The sequence below is a fragment of the Cryptomeria japonica genome, chromosome 10, assembly GCF_030272615.1.
Source record: "Cryptomeria japonica chromosome 10, Sugi_1.0, whole genome shotgun sequence".
Taxonomy (NCBI): Eukaryota; Viridiplantae; Streptophyta; class Pinopsida; order Cupressales; family Cupressaceae; genus Cryptomeria; species Cryptomeria japonica.
Genome location: NC_081414.1, coordinates 49,941,091 through 49,958,948, shown reverse-complemented (window position 1 = coordinate 49,958,948; position 17,858 = coordinate 49,941,091). Strand labels below are relative to the sequence as shown.

Below are 17,858 nucleotides of genomic sequence, written 5' to 3'. Positions count from 1 at the left end.
ATACGTCACAACAGAGTCCAAGAAGTCAATTGTAGTTGGGCTTGAAGATCATGGATTGTATAGGCTGGTTGATATTGGAGAATCTCAGAAGCATGCAATGGCTGTGAAGAGCTCATCCATTAGTACTCTTTGGCATCAACAATATGGGCATCTCAACCTCATACCTCCTCAGAAGCATGCAATGGCTGCGAAGAGTTCATCCATCAGTACTCTTTGGCATCAACAATATGGGCATCTCAACCTCATACCTCTCTCAATTGGCTCGAGAGAATTTCGTAGAAGGCTTACCTAAGATTCAGCAACTAACACATGGTGTGTGCAAAGCTTGCCAAGCAGGGAAGCAACGTCGAACTCCATTCTCAGATGGACAAGCTCTAAGAGCATACAAGGTCTTGCAGCTAGTTCATGCAAATGTTTGAGGACCAATGCATACTACATCAATCATTGGTGCCACGTATTTTCTCTTGTTTGTTGATGATTTCAATACGAAAATGTGGGTGCTTTTCCTAAGGCAAAATCAGATGTGTTCAATGAATTCTAGAAGTTTAAAGCATTGGTTGAAATAGTCAAGATGTCAGATCATAACTCTTAGGTCAGATAATGGGGGTGAATTATGTTCCACCATATTCACCAGCTTTTGTGCTAAACATGGTATTAAGCATCAACTTACCACACCCTATACCCCTCGGCAATATGGTGTTGTTGAGCAGAGGAACTGTACTATTATGGAGATGGCTCGTTGTATGCTAGAGAACAAAAATGTTCCTAAGAATTTTTGCGCTAAGCCACTGTATACTACAGTGTATCTTCTTAACAAATCTCCCATATAGATCGTCAAGAAGATGCCCCCAAAGGGAGCATGGTCTAGAAGGAAACCAAAAATCAGCCATCTCAAGGTTTTTGGTTCAAAGGCATATGTTTTGACTCCAGATGCCAAGAAGACCAAACTGGATTCCAAAAGCTAGAAGTCAATGCTTGTAGGCTATAGTGACAATCATAAAGCCTATTGGCTAATTGATATAGACACTGATTGTCTCACTTTCAAAAAAGACATTGTTTTTTATGAAGAAGGTGGGCCCCTTCGGCTCTCTTCTCCCATCAAGAGTCCTAAATATCAGAGTTTGTAGACTAAATATTTGGGTGTTAGGCTTACATTATCTCCACCTAAAAGGAGGGATTCTAATGATTCTAAACTTGTGGAATCACCTAGGCACGAACCTATACCAGCAGATTTCCCTCAGGACAACTTGGATCAGCATCCTAATGATTTCATTCCAGGCATCCCAAGTCATGATGATCATCCTGATTTGGAAGAAGATGCTTCTACTCTCTGGCCTAAGTGGTGGGAAAATCTCATTAGTGATGTTTGGGATAATGAGCTTGTTGAGGATAAATCATGTAAAGGCATGAGCGAGTAGAGTATTGTCAATCTTGCTCTTTTGGCTAACATTCAGAATGTTTATGAGCCCCAAGATTATTTGGAGGCGAAAGGTAAACCTGAATGGGAAAAGGCTATGGAATTTGAGCATCATAGTCTTTTGAAGAACACTTGGGGTTTGTGAAATCTTCCACCAAGGAAGAAATCCATCAGCTACAAATGGGTCTACAAAGTGAAATACAAAGCTGATGGAACTCTTGATAAATACAAAGCTCGATTGGTGGCTAAAGGGTTCTTACAGAGAGAAGGCATCGACTATGAGGAGACCTTAGCTCCTACGCAAAGATGAGCACCATCCCACTAGTTCTAGCATTGCAACACAGTTTGGTTGGAAAGTCCATCAAATGAACATGAAGAGCGCCTTTCTCAATGGTGATTTGGAGGAAGAGATATACATGACACAACCTCGACGTTTCAAGGTTGTTGGCAAAGAGTACCAGGTATGCAAATTGGTGAAGGCTCTTTATGGCCTAAAGCAGGCCCCCAGGGCATGGTACATCAAGATTAACAAGTACTTGGATACACAAGGCTTTCAGAGAAGTCCTTCAGATCCGAACTTGTATGTCAAGAGCACTAGTAATGACATCATTATTCTTGTCATCTATGTAGATGATATCATCATAGCTAGTAGAGGGGCACATTTGCTTGAGAAGATCAAACTAAATTTATGTCAGGGTTTTGAGATGACCAATTCGGGTCTTCTGCATTATTGTCTCGATGTAGAGGTTTGGCAGACAGCTGGCAGTATTTTCATTTCTTAGTTAAAGTATGCCAGGAGTTTGTTGAATTTTTTTAAGATGATGATCTACATCTATGGAGAAAGGGCTGAAACTATCAACCAAGTCAAACTCACTAGTGGTGAATGAATTATCATTCAAGCAACTAGTTGGTAGCCTCATCTATCTTACAACCACGAGACCTGATCTAGGTTATGTTGTGAGTTACATCTCTCTCTTCATGACAACCCCTAGGGCTGAACATCGGGTTGCAGCAAAACGTGTATTGAGATATGTGAAACAAACACCCAACTTTGGCATTTTGTATAGTAGAAGCCAAGATCCTCGACTGATTGGTTTTACAAATTCAAATTGGGTAGGTTTTGTTGATGACAAAAAGTCTATTTCTAGGTATGTCTTCAATCTTAGCGCAGGTGCAGTCACATGGACTAGTAAGAAGTAGCGAGCAGTAGCTCTTTCCTCGACAAAAGTAGAGTATTGAGGAACAGTTAAAGAAGCATGCAAGGCAATATGGCTTTGGAGGATGCTTTATGACATGAAAATGTCTCAAGCAGGGCCTTCACCCTTGTTTTGTGAAAACCAAGGGGTGCTAAAGCTTGCCAAGAATCAAGTTATTCACGAGCGGACAAAGCATGTAGAGCTCCATTGTCACTTCATACGACAAATGTTGAAGATGGATTTGTGATGTTGCAATATGTTCCAACTAAGGATCGGACTGCAGACATTCTAACCAAGTCTCTAAGCCCGGACAAGTTTGTAAAATTTAGGGTGCAACTTGGTGTAGATAGTAGAATGATCATTGAGGTAAGGAATTTAAGTAATATTGTTAATATTTATTATATAATGGTCATTTATGTACTTTAGTTAGTTTTAGTAACTTTCATTTATTTGTTCTAGTTATCGATTGTTTCCGCAATGGAAAGATCTTCGTGTAATTATCTCTATATAAGGAGTATTCCTCTCCTTAATTATTCAATCAATTACCATTTCAATAAAGACTGCTTTGGACAAATACTCAAGGCTATTAGGGCAAATTCTGAATAGGAAAAAGCCAAAGATATATTTTTTCAACACAAAAAAGGAGTGCAGAGACGAATCGCCAACTTTCTCGCTTTCACTATAGCTATACTTCCATCGAGTCTACATACCAAGAGCTACCAAGAGCTACTCCATCTCAAGAGTTCACTAGGTAGATGTGTAATCATCAGCTGATGCAAATGTGTTGTTGATAGTGTCGAGTCTTATGTGACTGACTTGTGTATCCGTACATGTGTTATGTACTAAGCAGCAATTGCAATTGCCAATGATGACAAAAATTAGTATGAACTACTTGTTGCATCATCACCATGGTAGTAAACTAGGATAGGGAAAGCAAGATGGTGTGTTATGGAATGCACTAGCTTTCCACATTCCAACTAGTCACAGATTTGAAGTAGGCTTAGTAATTAGTGAACTGAGTAAGGGGAAGTGGATCATGCAGTAGGGTTGCATTAGCTTACCATTTTCCAATTGGTTGCTATGTGTGTATGTGATATGTAATTTGCTGTTAATGCAATGAGTCTATGTACTTGAGTCTGAATGTTTACCATCATACAAACTGGATAATGGCATTATAGAACCGCTTCTAGATGCACTAGCAGTATTTGTTGATTGGTGTAGCTAGCAATTTCTTACTTACATGAGTCCATTCCACCAAAACCAGGCACTTGTTGCAAACTCTCAGAGGACTTGTACATGCTTGGCAATTAATACCAAGGATGAAGATACTATTATAAATGGGAGGCTTTCAGATGTACCTTGCTCTCCTATTTGCATTTGCATCATTGTTGTATAAGAATATAGTTGGTTTTTGAACTGATTCATGGATTTGTTATTGAATAATGAAAGGTACATGCTTCCAAGGTTGTATTGTGACGTTTTCACACATCGCCCCATTGCAAATGGGGACCCCTTTATTTTGCTTGCTAGCTAGAGTTTATTTAGGTTTGGCAATAATGTTAGAGTCTCTAGCCCTGGACATAGGTGGAGGGTTTGATTTCATGTTGTTAAGTCCAAAGCTTGGTCTAGGTATTCAATGATAAAAAAGAATGAAAAAACTTCACAAGATTTGAAAGTTGCATGAAAAGTTGTCAAGAGGTTGTCTAGGGCAAAGTTGTTTTGATTATTGCAAAGCGGAATTGCAAGGTTCCCTTGCAATCCCACTACATATTGCAAGACTCCTCTTCATTTCCACCCTACATTACATAGAGACCTTGAATTTCCGATTTGCATTTCATGGGCACTTCTAATTTCTACTTTGCATTCAACATTTAATGCATGGGCACCATGAATTTCCGCCTTACATTGGACATGTTATGCACATGCCACTTGAATCTCCGCCATGTATTGCACAACTACATCTAATTTCCAACCTTGCATTGGTTGGTTTATACATGCATCATTTCTGCCAGCCTATGAATGAGGTCATATAATTTTCACTTTTCAATACATGAGCTTTGTGAAAATCCACCTTCCATTAGTTTTTTGTGCATGCACTATAAGAATTTCCGCCATGTATAAGCCTCTTCAATGCATAAGCACTCTCAATCTCCGCTATGTTATGCATGAACATCATGAAACTCCGCCTTGTATTGGACGTGTAATGCATGCATAGCTCAGAATTCCGCCTTGCATTGCACAGACACCTGAAAATCTCAACCTTCTATACGCACACACAATGGGAAATTCTGCCCTTAGTTTAATGCATGAAGTCTTCCAAAATCCACCCTTCTAATGCAAGAACAACCTGAAACTTTGACCTAAAATCCACATAAAGAGGTGAAGCTTCCGACCTATAGTGCTTACCCAAATGCAATTTCGATTTTCTGCTTTACAATACACAATTACTTCTGATTTTCGCTCCACAATGAATGAATGCCTCACACAACCCGTTTGCAATGCATATATATGCCTTGCAATCCCATCAAGGTGCAAAATGGAGCATAGGGCTTGTTAATGCATGGTAGCTTATGCAAGATAAGATATTTCTAACCTTCCTTGTTCTGTTATTTACATGCTTCATGTCTAAACTTATATTGCATATGATTATCGGATTTTACAAACATTGCTTAGCATATTAAATGCTATAAGTTATCGGGTTATTAGCCGATACATACTTGCTATCGGGTGCATAACTATTGGCACCGATCCACATCTGTTATCGGGCTTAATCATCGGGCATATTTGTTATCGGGCTTAATACATACACCGCTTCATTTGGAATTAACAGTGGTTAACAACTGCACCGGTTGGATTACATACATCGTGCATTTTGAATTATCGGTGTTTACATGAACCGATTCATTATCTTGATCAATCATTATATTATATTACAATATGCTATCGAGGTTTTGAACCGATAAACAGCCTTGTGTTAATAGTATAATTACAAAGGCACCGATCAATGGGTGCATTGATCGGTCATGCCTAAAAGGCATGACCGGTCAATACACCAATTGACCGGTTGCCTAAAAGATATATATACCAATTGAATTCATTTGGAGGAGACATAGAAAACATAAATGATCTCTCTCTTTCAGACCTGCAGATAAAATCAGAATTATTAGACTTCAACATAATTCCTCATATACATTTATAGCATACATAGTTCATAACTTGTTCTTTAATTGAAATTGAAATAACTTTACAGGGCTGACTTGGAGATTAATAAATCTCTTTGAAATTAATGAAGTATAAGCACTCATGCCAGCCGACCTTGGAGGAAAATATTGAGAGTTTGAAAATGAAATAAAGGATGCAAGGCTGCCAACCCCTTATCAAGAATTGATGATTGCATGAGAGCATGGATAAATATAAGGTGAAAACCATCACTTGTCATCAATCAAGTGAGATTCAAATAAATTTAAGGCACAGAACTTGCTGTGAATGCGACCAACAGCAGAAGTGGGTATAATTTGAATTGAGAGATCAATACATAGATGCCTCAAAATCTTGCCAATGAATGCAAGAGAGGGTAATAATTCCGAAATTATACATGTCAAGGGTTGATTTCCAATTTTATACATAACACTCTAAAGCCGATTTTATGCATGCATCATCAAGAATCCTGCTAAGTATACAAGAGCATTATCAAATTCCAATTTTATACATAGTGTCTCTCAAATCCCGAAAGCATGCATGGGGGTTGGAAAATCTGACGTCACATACATGATTACATGAGAATCCATAAGCCAATTCCAAGATAGCCTCTAGATGTCGAGAATGAGATTGTAACAAGGGAAATTTTGTGCAAAGGAAGTTAGGACGATGAGGAGTTGATATGATTAGCATGAGAATCTATTTAAAGTCTTCAAAATGCAAAGCCTTAGACTCGCATTTTGCTTTTACATTTCATTAGCATAGAGATTTCATTACCATTATTATTTATTTTGCTCATTCTTTTCAGGTGATGCATGCAAGGAGTGGAGCAAGTAAGACAAAGGATAACATCAAGATCCAAGTGTTCAAGAAGGTCACAGCATTCAAGGCTTGCACTACAACACGAGGATAAAAGCTCAACATGTTCAAGGTCTCCAAAGAAGGTTCAAGACATTGCAACAAGAGTTACACAATTACTTCTGATTTTCGCTCCACAATGAATGAATACCTCACAAAACCCATTTGCAATGCACATATATACCTTACAATCCTGCCACGGTGCAAAATGGAGCATAGGGCCGACTTGGAGATATAAGCGCTCATGCCAACCAACCTTGGAGGAGAATTTTGGGATTTTGAAAATGAAATAAAGGATGCAAGGCAGTCAACCCCTTATCAAGAATTGATGATTGCATGAGAGCATGTACAAATATAAGGTGAAAACCATCATTTTTCATCAATCAAGTGCAATTCAAATAAATTTAAGGAACAAAACAAACTGTGAATGCGACCAACAACAGAAGTGGGTATAATTTGAATTAGGAGATCGATACATGGATACCTCAAAATCCCGCCAATGAATGAAAGAGTGTGTAATAATTCCGAAATTATACATGTCAAGGGTTGATTTCTGATTTTATACATATCACTCCTCTAAACCCGATTTTATGCATGCATCATCAAGAATCCCACAAAGTATACAAGAGCATTATCGAATTCTAATTTTATACATAGTGTCTCTCAAATCCCAAAAACATGCATAGGAGTTGGAAAATCCGAGGTCTTATACAAGATTACATGAGAATCTAGAGGCCAATTGAAAGATAGCTTGTAGATGTCGAGAATCAGATCAAAGGAAGGGAAATTTTGTGCGAAGGGAGTTAAAGATGATGAGGAGTTGATATGATTAGCATGAGAATCTATTTAAAGTCTTAAAAATGCAAAGCCTCAGACTTGCACTTTGCTTTTACATTTCATTAGCATAGAGATTTCATTACCATTATTATTTATTTTGTTCACTCTTTTCAAGTGATGTATGCAAGGAGTGGAGCAAGTAACGACAAAGGATAGCATCAAGATTCAAGTGTTCAAGAAGGTCACATCATTCAAGGCTTGCACTACAACACAAGGATAAAAGCTCAACACGTTCAAGGAAGGACTCCAAAGAAAGTTCAAGACATTGCAAGCAGAAGATGTTACAACAATCTAGAATTTCGTTAGAAAATTCGAGATCAAGGTCAATACAAGAAGGAAGTAATCCCGGTCAAGGGCATCATGCACAAGTAACAAATGCAGATGGAGCATACAGTTGCAATGACCACACATGAAGATCAAGCATTGACATCATGAAGGCAAGAGAAGAAGAAGATGAATAGCAAGGAATGCATCTCTCAAGCAAATAGTTTCAGAAGAGTTAATCGAAGTTAGAAACTCATATAATGGAGATGTCAAGAATGATGCAATTTAAGAATATGACCAATCACATTTGTCAAAGGATTGGATAATGTTGAGTATCAAGAGATATTGCTTGCGATGAAGTATGAAAGTATACAAGGCGTTACATGTTGAGGTGGCATCTAATCATCACCAAGCCAATCAAATCTTGACTAGTCAAGGCGTCTAAGTACATTGAACTTGACTCATCAACAACTATAAATGTGGAAGGCACTAAATTCGATGTAACAACTCCTATTTTCTCATTGGTTCGAATTCAAGGACAAGTGTCCTAAATATGCTAAGTTGCAGGGTTCGTAGGTTTGAGGGCCTTGTACTAGTCCAGTTTTGTTCGGGTCCTAGTCATGGTCTGGTACATCTGTGGGTTCGGCTAGGGTTCATTCTGTTGTGACCATTTCACACATCGCCCCATTAGAATGGGGACCCCCTCTTTTTTGCTTTAGGTTTTGCTTTCTCTTTGCTTGTTTTTCTCTCTGCTTTTTAGGGTTTTGAGTGAGTGAGTGGTTTGCCTGGGTTGGCTAGATTAGAGCTAAACCTTGGAAGCTCGTTTTAGGGTTTCTTTCAAGCTAAGTCTAGTCTTGTTTTGGGAGGTTGTTAGTCGTCTGCCTGTAGCCTCGAGATTACTATAATGAAGCATGCCTTTTAGGGGAGTCAAGTTGGTTAGATCAGGGGACAGGGAGAATAGGTCTCAGGTCAAGTCTAGATTGAAAGAGGGTTATCTTGTCAGGGTCCTGTTTGTTTCCCCGTCTAAGTCAGTTGGACAGAGCCAGTGAAGAAAAGGAGTTGGTTTGATCAAATTTGATGGAGGATGAAGTGAATCAAAGTAACATCTAGCCTGGAAATGTCAAAATCGCTCCTGACCCTTCCAGAGGGTCCAGGGCGAAAATCCTTGTAGACCTCCTTTTCTTCTCATTTTTGACTGAATGATGCTTTCTAGGGCATGTTTGGAGGTGAATTGATGTGTTCTTGCCTGGAGAGGGATTTGATTGATTTTTGAAGAACAAGATGATGCCTGAAAGAGGATTTTCGCTCTTGACCCTTCCAAAGGGTCCAGAGCGAATTTCATCCTAACACTATTTCTTGCCTTGGATAGACTTGCAATCCTGTTCCTAGCTTAGAAAATGATCTAACTTTGCCTTGTGAGGTGGTTTGAAACTTGAAGACTGAGCAATTTGGCCTGGAATGGAGATTTCGCTCCTGACCCTTCCAGAGGGTCCAAAGCAAAAATCTTATTAAAGCTTATTTCTTCCTAACTTTGGCTAACTTTTCATGTGCTGTTTCTCTTGGAATGAAGATTGGACATCATTTGATACCTTTGAGGATTTGGAAGCGTGCAAAATGAAGAATTTTGGACAAGGGAAATTTCGCTCCTAACCCTTCCGAAGGGTCCAGAGCGAAATTTCCAAAAGCTCTTGTTGTGCAGTGGAGAAGGTTAAGTTTTTGGCATGAATAAAACAAGAACAACTTGCTTTTGCCTCTTGAAGATGTTTTGACTTGGAAAAATGAAGGATTTTGCCCAAAAGGAGAATTTCGCTCCTGACCCTTCCAGAGGGTCCAGGGCGAAAATTCCTCAATCACCTATTTTTCTTGCAAAATCAAGTCACTTTTTGGTTTTTATGGCTTGGATGAGAGAGTAGTAGTGTTTTCTTCCTTTGAGAGGTGAATTCAACTTGAACTGATGATGGAATAGGCCTAAAACCTAAAAATCGCTCCTGACCCTTCCAAAGGGTCCAGAGCGAAAATTTCTATAGTAGGCATTTCTTGTCTTGCTTGGTCAAATTGAGGTGTCAAAGGCATGAAAAAGGGAAGAGAGAGCATGTTGAAACCCTTAGGCATGTTTATAAGTCATGAAAATGAAGGTTTCTGGCCAGGAAAGGCAATTTCGCTCCTGACCAGAGCAAAATTCCTTATAAACACATTTTTTAGCCTTTCTTGGACATGAAATTCTATTCCTAGCACAATGAAAGATGAAATCCCACTTGGCAAAGAAGTTTCGAGGTGAAAAAATGAAGGATTTTGGTCAAGATAGAGAAAATTCGCTCCTGACCCTTCCAAAGGGTCCAGAGCGAATTTTCTCAAAATCACCTTTTGCTATCAAATTTTGCTAAGTCAAATGTGGGATAAGGTGAAACATAGAAGGAATTGCCCCTGGGAGTGACTTGAGGTTGCAAGAAATCATCAAAAAGTGAAGGAATTGAGTCAAATGGTGAATTTCGCTCCTGACCCTTCCAAAGGGTCTAGAGCGAAATTCCTAAAAACACCTATTTTCTTTGCAAGGTCAAGGCAACTTTTTGGTTTTTATGGCTTGAATAGGTGTGAGGAAGTGTGTTTTTGCCTTTTGAGGATGATTGAGGTTGAAAAGATGAAGGAATTGACCCTAGAACATGATTTTCGCTCCTGACCTTTCCAAAGGGTCCAGAGCGAAAATCCTCAAAAGTCATCTTTTTTTCATAATTTAGGCAAAGCTAAACTTAGACAAGGGTGTGAGAGGACTTTTGAAATGCCTTAGAGTTGAATTGGATTGCCAAGAATGCAAGTTTTGATGCCTAGAGGGAAATTCGCTCCCGACCCTTCCAGAGGGTCCAGGGCGAAATTTCCAAATCCTCCTATTTTCCTTGCAGTTCAAGATGAGATTTTGGTTTTCAGGACTCAAAGAGGAGTAAGGCATGATGTTCTATGCCTTGGAAATGATTTGAAGTTGAAAGGATGAAGGAATTGCCCTAAAACCTAAAAATCGCTCCTGACCCTTCCAAAGGGTCCAGGGCAAAAATCCTAAAACCAATGAGTTCCTTTCAAGTTTGTGCTAAGACAAGGCTAAACCAAGGGAAAAAAAGCCCTTGAGACCACCTTTGAGTGGATGTTTGTTCCAAAAAATGATGATTCTAGGTCAGAAGAAGATTTTCGCTCCTGACCCTTCCAAAGGGTCCAGGGCGAAAATCTCAAAATTCCCTATTTTGCCTTGCAAGAACAAACCAAGCTTGGGTGGAGTGAATGAAGAAGACCATTGCCTAGCCTTGAGTGGAGGATTCAAGACAAAATGATGAAGGAGTAAGCCTAAGCAAGGAAAATCGCTCCTGACCCTTCCAAAGGGTCCAGGGCGAAAAACACTAAAGTCACCTTTTCCTCCAAAATTCAAGTAAAACTAAGCCTGGACTTCAGTGAAAGAACCCATTTGGAATGTGCATTGGAGAGGTTTTTGACCTTCAAAAATAAGAATTTTGAGCTCAGGAGAGAATTTCGCTCCTAACCCTTCCAGAGGGTCCAGAGCGAAATTCCCAAAAATGCAATATTTCCTTCAAAGTTTTGATGAGCTAACCCAGTGATGGAGATAAATGAACCCTGGAGATTGCCTTGGAGGAGTTTAATGATCAAACTAAGGTGAATTTTGGCCTAAAATGTAAAAATCGCTCCTGACCCTTCCAGAGGGTCCAAGGCGGAATTCACATTTTCACCTAATTTCCTCATGTGAAAGACTAAAAATTGAAATGCAAGACTTTGATTAGGTCAAAACAAACATAAGCTCGCCTTCTGGGAGATTTTGAAGTGAAGGGAATAAGGTATTCAAGTCTTAATTTGAAAAATCACTCCTGACCCTTCCAAAGGGTCCAGGGCGAAATCATCAAAAAACCTATCATTCAACCTTGATTGATTAAGTTTAGGGCAAATTGCAAGATTGTGAAGACAAAGTCATGGAAATTTGCAAAAATAGGTTGTGAAGTTTTTAACTCATGAAGTGAGTAAGTCTAGATGAGAGGTTCAAACAAGTCTTGAAATAATCTAGACCTCCATCACTTTGGACATTTCAATGCCTAAGAGAGAAAGGAAACTTCACTAACCATCAATCAAACCTCAATATTCTCCAATTTTCACTAAATTTGCCAAAATTAAGACATTTGGGGAAACTAGATCAAATTTGCATGAATTAAGGCCTTTACCATTTAATTAATTAATTTTTAAGCCTTAATATAAATATAAAATCCACCTTGGAAGCCTTGAAATTAATTTTAAAATAAAAATAATAATAAAGGTGAGCGCTCAAATTCATTTATTTGCCTCTACAAGCAAGTCGGCCTCCTTCTAAAGGGGATTTTATCTTCTTTTATTGCTAATTTGTTAGGTTGGCCTCATGGTTAATTAGGGTGAGCGCCCTATATAAGAGAGGAGCATGCTAGCATTTTCAAATCATTCATTCATTATTCTCCTCATGCGAATTTCAAAGAGCAGATTGGAGGAGCGAATTATACCAGATTGGAGGCGAATTTCTTGCTTAATTGGAGGCTAATTTCCAAAATTTGCTAAGTGGTTGGAGGCTGGTGGAAGGCGAACTTCTTTTGAAGGTTAATCAAGACATAATTCATCCAAAGGGAGATCAAAATTCAATCCTTATCCAGCAAGATCTGATCTTCTTTCTTCCATTTTCCAAGGTTCATAGTTAAGCTTTCAAAGAAGGAGGTATGAAGAATCGAATTTTTTGAAGTTTCTATTTAAGACTTATTTTGATTTCATAGCAATCTTTTAAAGTCTAAGTCTTGAAAATCTAATTTTCATTCATAATTATTTTGAGAATTTATAATCCTGGATTTATCATGTCATTTTCAAATTAATGTTTTGAATTACTCCCTTGAAAGGTCTTAGATCCTATGCTTTAAGATATGATGCTTAAAAACTAATTTTAAATTTTTTGTGTAGGCATCAAATGACGACCCCCAAACCCGGAGGATCTACTAGTCGACAGGCTCTCATCAAGGAAGATCAGAGGAGAGACAATTTGGAGACCAGGATCGTGTCCAAGTGGAATAATATCGGAGACACCAACTTAGGAAACTTCAATGTGAAGAAGTTTCGAGAGGTCCCCTACATTGGCAAGCCATCACCTATTGCAAGGAGGACAATTGAGAGTGGCATCATCAAGGCTGCAGGTTTCCCTTCCGCAGTCAAATGTCATGAGTTGATGATCAAGTGTGCTCGCCACTATGACTCACAATCAAGGACGATCGTAACCAAGGACGGGAACATCTTAGCCTACCTTTCAGAGGAAGCTATAGGCGAAGCTCTTCATCTTTCGGACCATAAAGACATGATCTACAAGAGCTTGGAAGGAGCAAGGTCGATCTATGAACATGATCCTGAGTCTTGTTTGAACTTCATCAATAAGAATTGGTTGCTCAAAAGTCGGCCTCGCCTGAACAAGATTCCCAATACACCACATAGGATTGACTTCTAGGAGGAATATAGGGACTTGATAACTTTGCTCAATCAAGTTACGGGTGCTTCTCAAGCGTTCTTCTTCAACAAGTGGATGTTCTTCATACAAGTGATCGTCCAAGGAAAAGGAATGCTTCATTGGGCTAGAATCATTAGCAATTGTCTAGACGTGCAGTTGAGAAGGCTAAGACCCACCAAATCATTCCACATGAGCTCATATGTTATATATGCCTTGGTCAGGAGTTTCGAGTATGCAGGGTTACCTCACAGAGGAGTGATTGGAAGAGGACCCAGAGAAATAAGAGTTTGTGATTCTTATGTTCAACTGCATCATCCGCTTAGAAGTGACTACAAGTTAGTCAATGACACCTTCACGATGAACATTACCAGGGTATTGCAAGGTGGGATTCACAATTGACTGTCTCTGGACGCACAAGAGCTTGTGAAGAAGCATGGTGCATGGTTCATTCCGTTTCAAAAATTCACATACATCAGAGTTCATGGGTGTCCTTCACCTCCCTACATGTTGCCAAGATATCCAACAGACAGGATAGTACTACTTGAGGTGACCAGACAGTTGGCAACTTATGCTAAGGCATCCAGACACAAGCATGGAAATGGAATTCCCGTGCCCATCATACTAGGGAATTCAGTTGAAGTGTGTCCTAATACTCAAGCCGCGGAAGATGCAGAAAAGGAATTATCTCTATACTCATTCACATCCTTTGCCTCAAGAGAGAATTTTGATCCTCATGGTTATATGAAGGAGACAGTCGGCAAGAAGTACAAGCATGAGTTTCAGGTGGAGGACTTTTGGATGAATGTCCCAGGCGATTTAGAGGTCAAAAGAAAGATGCATTCTAGGCTACCCTTAGATCTCATCAGGAAATGCAAAATCTATAGAGTAGCCGATCAAGCCCAAGATAATGGTAGATACCTCCGGTCATCCTATGAGAAAGAAGACAAAGAAGTGAAGATAGATTGGAATGAGCCCGAGGTTTTAGACTTGAGAGCTTTGATGGCTCCCGTTTTATCTTGCACTCGCAGATGGGTGGATGTACAACACCAAAAGTTGAAGGAGCAGAATGTATCAATGACATTCACCTTGGAAGCAAGACTAGAAGAAGGAGAAGCAAGTGTGAGTGAGAATACTTCTCATTCCAAAGGCTCAAAGAGGAAAGGACCTGAGAAGAGAGAACCTTCCAAGAAGAAGCAAAAAACAAATCCTGATCACCCACCAAGCACATCTTCTAGGCATGAAAAGGAAGCGAGTCAAGGGGAAGCTTAGAGGCAGATAGTATATGAAGTTGATGAGTCTATGGAATCCATGGTATAGAATGATAAACAAGAGAAAGGACAGACGTCTCAGCATTCATCAAGTCAATCTCCCCAAGTTGGTGCTAATGAGCAACACGAAGAAAAGAATGATGATGAAGCGACATCTCCTTTCCGGGAAGATAGACCACTACCTAAAGAAATACAAGTGAGGGAAACAAGATTTGCCATTCCTAATTGGCTGAAAGAGAGACTAACAAGGGTAGTTGTGGTTGAAGAAGAAGAAGATGTGTCTGACTTGGAAAGCCTTATAGGAAATTCTCATAAGGTAATGGAGAAGAAGAAGGCCACAAAGATGTCTAAGGTAATTAGAGATGAGACAGGATCTAGGAAAGTGCAGGTAGCTACACCAGTGGTGGACAAATATGAGGATGAGATTCTTGCAGAAGAGTATGACTTAGAAATATTTGAGCTTGGTCCACTTACCTCCGAGCAAGCGATGGAAGAAGCAATTGATTCATTTGAAGCACTTAAAGACAAACTTAAAGAAGAAATGGAAAAGAATAAGAAGCTTGAGAGAGAGGTCAGTGCTTGGTTAATCATCTTAATCAGCCCTTGAGACGTCAGGATCCAGCAGTATCTCCTTTACATTCACTCCCTCTTGAATCAGTAGGTGAAGCAGAAAGGGTGAAGAGCTTGGTACAACTTATGAGTTCTTGGATTGATGAATCTCACAAGGTAGCCGTTGAATTTGCAACAAGAATGATGAAGATAGTTCATAGAGCTATCCAGGTCCTTGAGATTATCCATAATCTAATGATAACTGTAGCTGCATTCACTCACACTAGAGATGTTATCATCCCAGTCTTACAAGTGATAAGAGAAACACCAAGACGGATTTTGACGCAAGAAAAGATAATGGATGGAGGAACCCATAGCCTCCTACAGTGGTTAGCTCTGCTCCAAATGAAGGAAATCCTTTTTGAAGACGTCAACACCAGATGTAGCCGAGTTGAAGGCATCATTCATCCAATTCAAGATAAGGTGTTTGAGGTGTTGTGTACCATTCTTAACAGGTGGATTGAGATCGAGACAGATGTGGACATCCAAGAGTTGGAGGATAGAATCAAGGTCATCTTTTGCAAGAAGGAGAACATCATCACAGATAAGCAACGAGATCAAATGTTCACTACTATGTTCCTGATTGAGAAGACTAAAGAACTCGAACCTGGATGGGAGACGACTCTTCTCACTGCTTTTGATCAAGTCCTTCACTTGGAAGAACGAATGAAGAATCTTCCTGAGATTCCCATTGCTGAGATTGAGGGAATTGTGTCCAGATTCATTGAATATGCTAAGAAAGAGCACAAGAAAGGGAACAAAATTCTAGATGAAAAGTTGTTATAAGATGATGTGGCAACTTAATTCCTATTGGTCTATGTCTCATCGGTATTTGTGCCAATTCTTTATTGGCTATGGATTAGTGATGTTTATCTAAATGGGGACTTTTTTGTAACAAACCCTAATTAGGGTTTAGGTGTCAAAATCTCAGCCATTGATCTTCTTTTGATCCTGGCCATTCATTGTATTTGAGGATGCTATATATGCCCTCACTCATTTCATTTTAAGGGGTTAGAAAAGTTAGAAAAAGAGAGAGAGCTTAGAGAGAAGAAAGTTAGAAAGTTATTGTTGTAGCAAGATTGAGTAGTGAAGAAAGAATTTTGAACAATTGTTGTCCATTTGGCTATGAGATCAATAAAATATTGAAGTTATGGTGTTTTATTGCAATACTTGTGGTTATTTTCATGATTGTTTATCTTCTTGAATCACTCTTAGTTGAAATAGCATTTAGATTTTAAGTTTGAAGGGCGAATTGTTGTGCTTGACCTTTGATAAGATTCATATTCCAAACCACTAGCTTCTTACTAATTGTGAGAACGCCTTGTGTGGTCAACTGGAAACATTAAGATTGATTAAGAATTCAATCATTATTGGAAGTATTGATATGTATCTCTATGATAGTATCTAAATCCTTGATGATTTGAAAGTTATTGAATCCCCTTAGAAGATCACATCAATTCCAATAGAGTTGTAATTTCTTGGCGATACTGAAATTGGTAGAATTTTATCAAGTCTAGTCTTCATTGAGTCATTCTTAGGATTAGTTCAAATATTCCTTCCTTGAAACCCTTATCTTTTGACATTTTTTGAAATCTGTTAGTGTTAGGAAAATCCTGTTCCTTCATTTGGAAAGAGAGTAAAACGGACAAGCTTTCTTTGAAAGTACGTAAGGCCCCCTTGAAGAAACAACATACACAACGACCACTGATGCTTATCCACACGTAGAGATCCTACAACAAAGAACCTTGAAGTCATCCCGATTGATCCTTTTCACGACATCTTCAGCATTCGGAGACTTTATTCAAGAGAGGATAAGATACCTCTAGGTATTTTATTTTGTGTTTGGTCGTGTACAAAATACACATCAACACATTCCCAGGCAAGTTGGTTCGTCTAAGGCGAACTTGGATGCCTAGGCGCCCAAATTTACCTTTTTTTTGCAAAATTATTTTGACATTTGTGACTTACAAAAAGGGAGGTAAAACTTAAAAGTCACTTTTAAAACACAATCTCCATTTTTCTTATCCATTGAAATTCTCAGCCAACTATGGAGACATTCGGATCTATTGATGGTGTTTTTACGCACTATGAAACATAGAATAAAATACTAAGTATTCTATCCTCTCTTGAACAAAGACTCCCAAATGCTAAGCTACGTGATCAAGTGGGACGACTCCAAGGTTCTCGAATGTCAGGTCTTGGTGTGCTCTTGGATAGATTGAGTTGTATATGATGTGATATTGTTGGAATCACAAGGTGGACTTACGTTGAATACTTGAATGCTCAAATGATGCTGGAACGTGGGATTTCACTTGATTTGAAAAAAAAGGGAAAAAGGATAGGGTTTGGGGAAGCTAATCTAACTCTAGGAATGTAAGAGCAATGGATAATCTTTGGTGGAACTCAACTACGTCTTTCTTCGACATGCAACGAACATCTCCACAAGGGTAGTGCAATCTCCTAAGGATAGCTTTATGATTTTCAAATCACCACTAAAAGCATAGACACCATCAAGTTAATGGATATCAATGAAGGAGCGATAATTGAAGTTAAGCTTGGCTAAAATGGGTCCAATTGACTACGCAAGACATTTTACCATCGGCAAAGTGTTAGTAGTATGGATGTACGAATTTCACCATTGATCATGCACAAATGTAATGTCCCCAAATCCGCAATCTAAAAAAAACATATAAACAATGAATTTCAACAAT

The 17,858-nt window shown here is 39.0% G+C and overlaps 1 protein-coding gene across 1 annotated transcript in view; it reads right to left on the bottom strand.

Annotated features, from left to right (window-relative positions):
- The window catches only part of LOC131029533 (uncharacterized), a 95,475-nt gene that overhangs the window by 47,147 nt on the left and 30,470 nt on the right, over window positions 1–17,858 (bottom strand). The gene's annotated exons all lie outside the window — the stretch shown is intronic.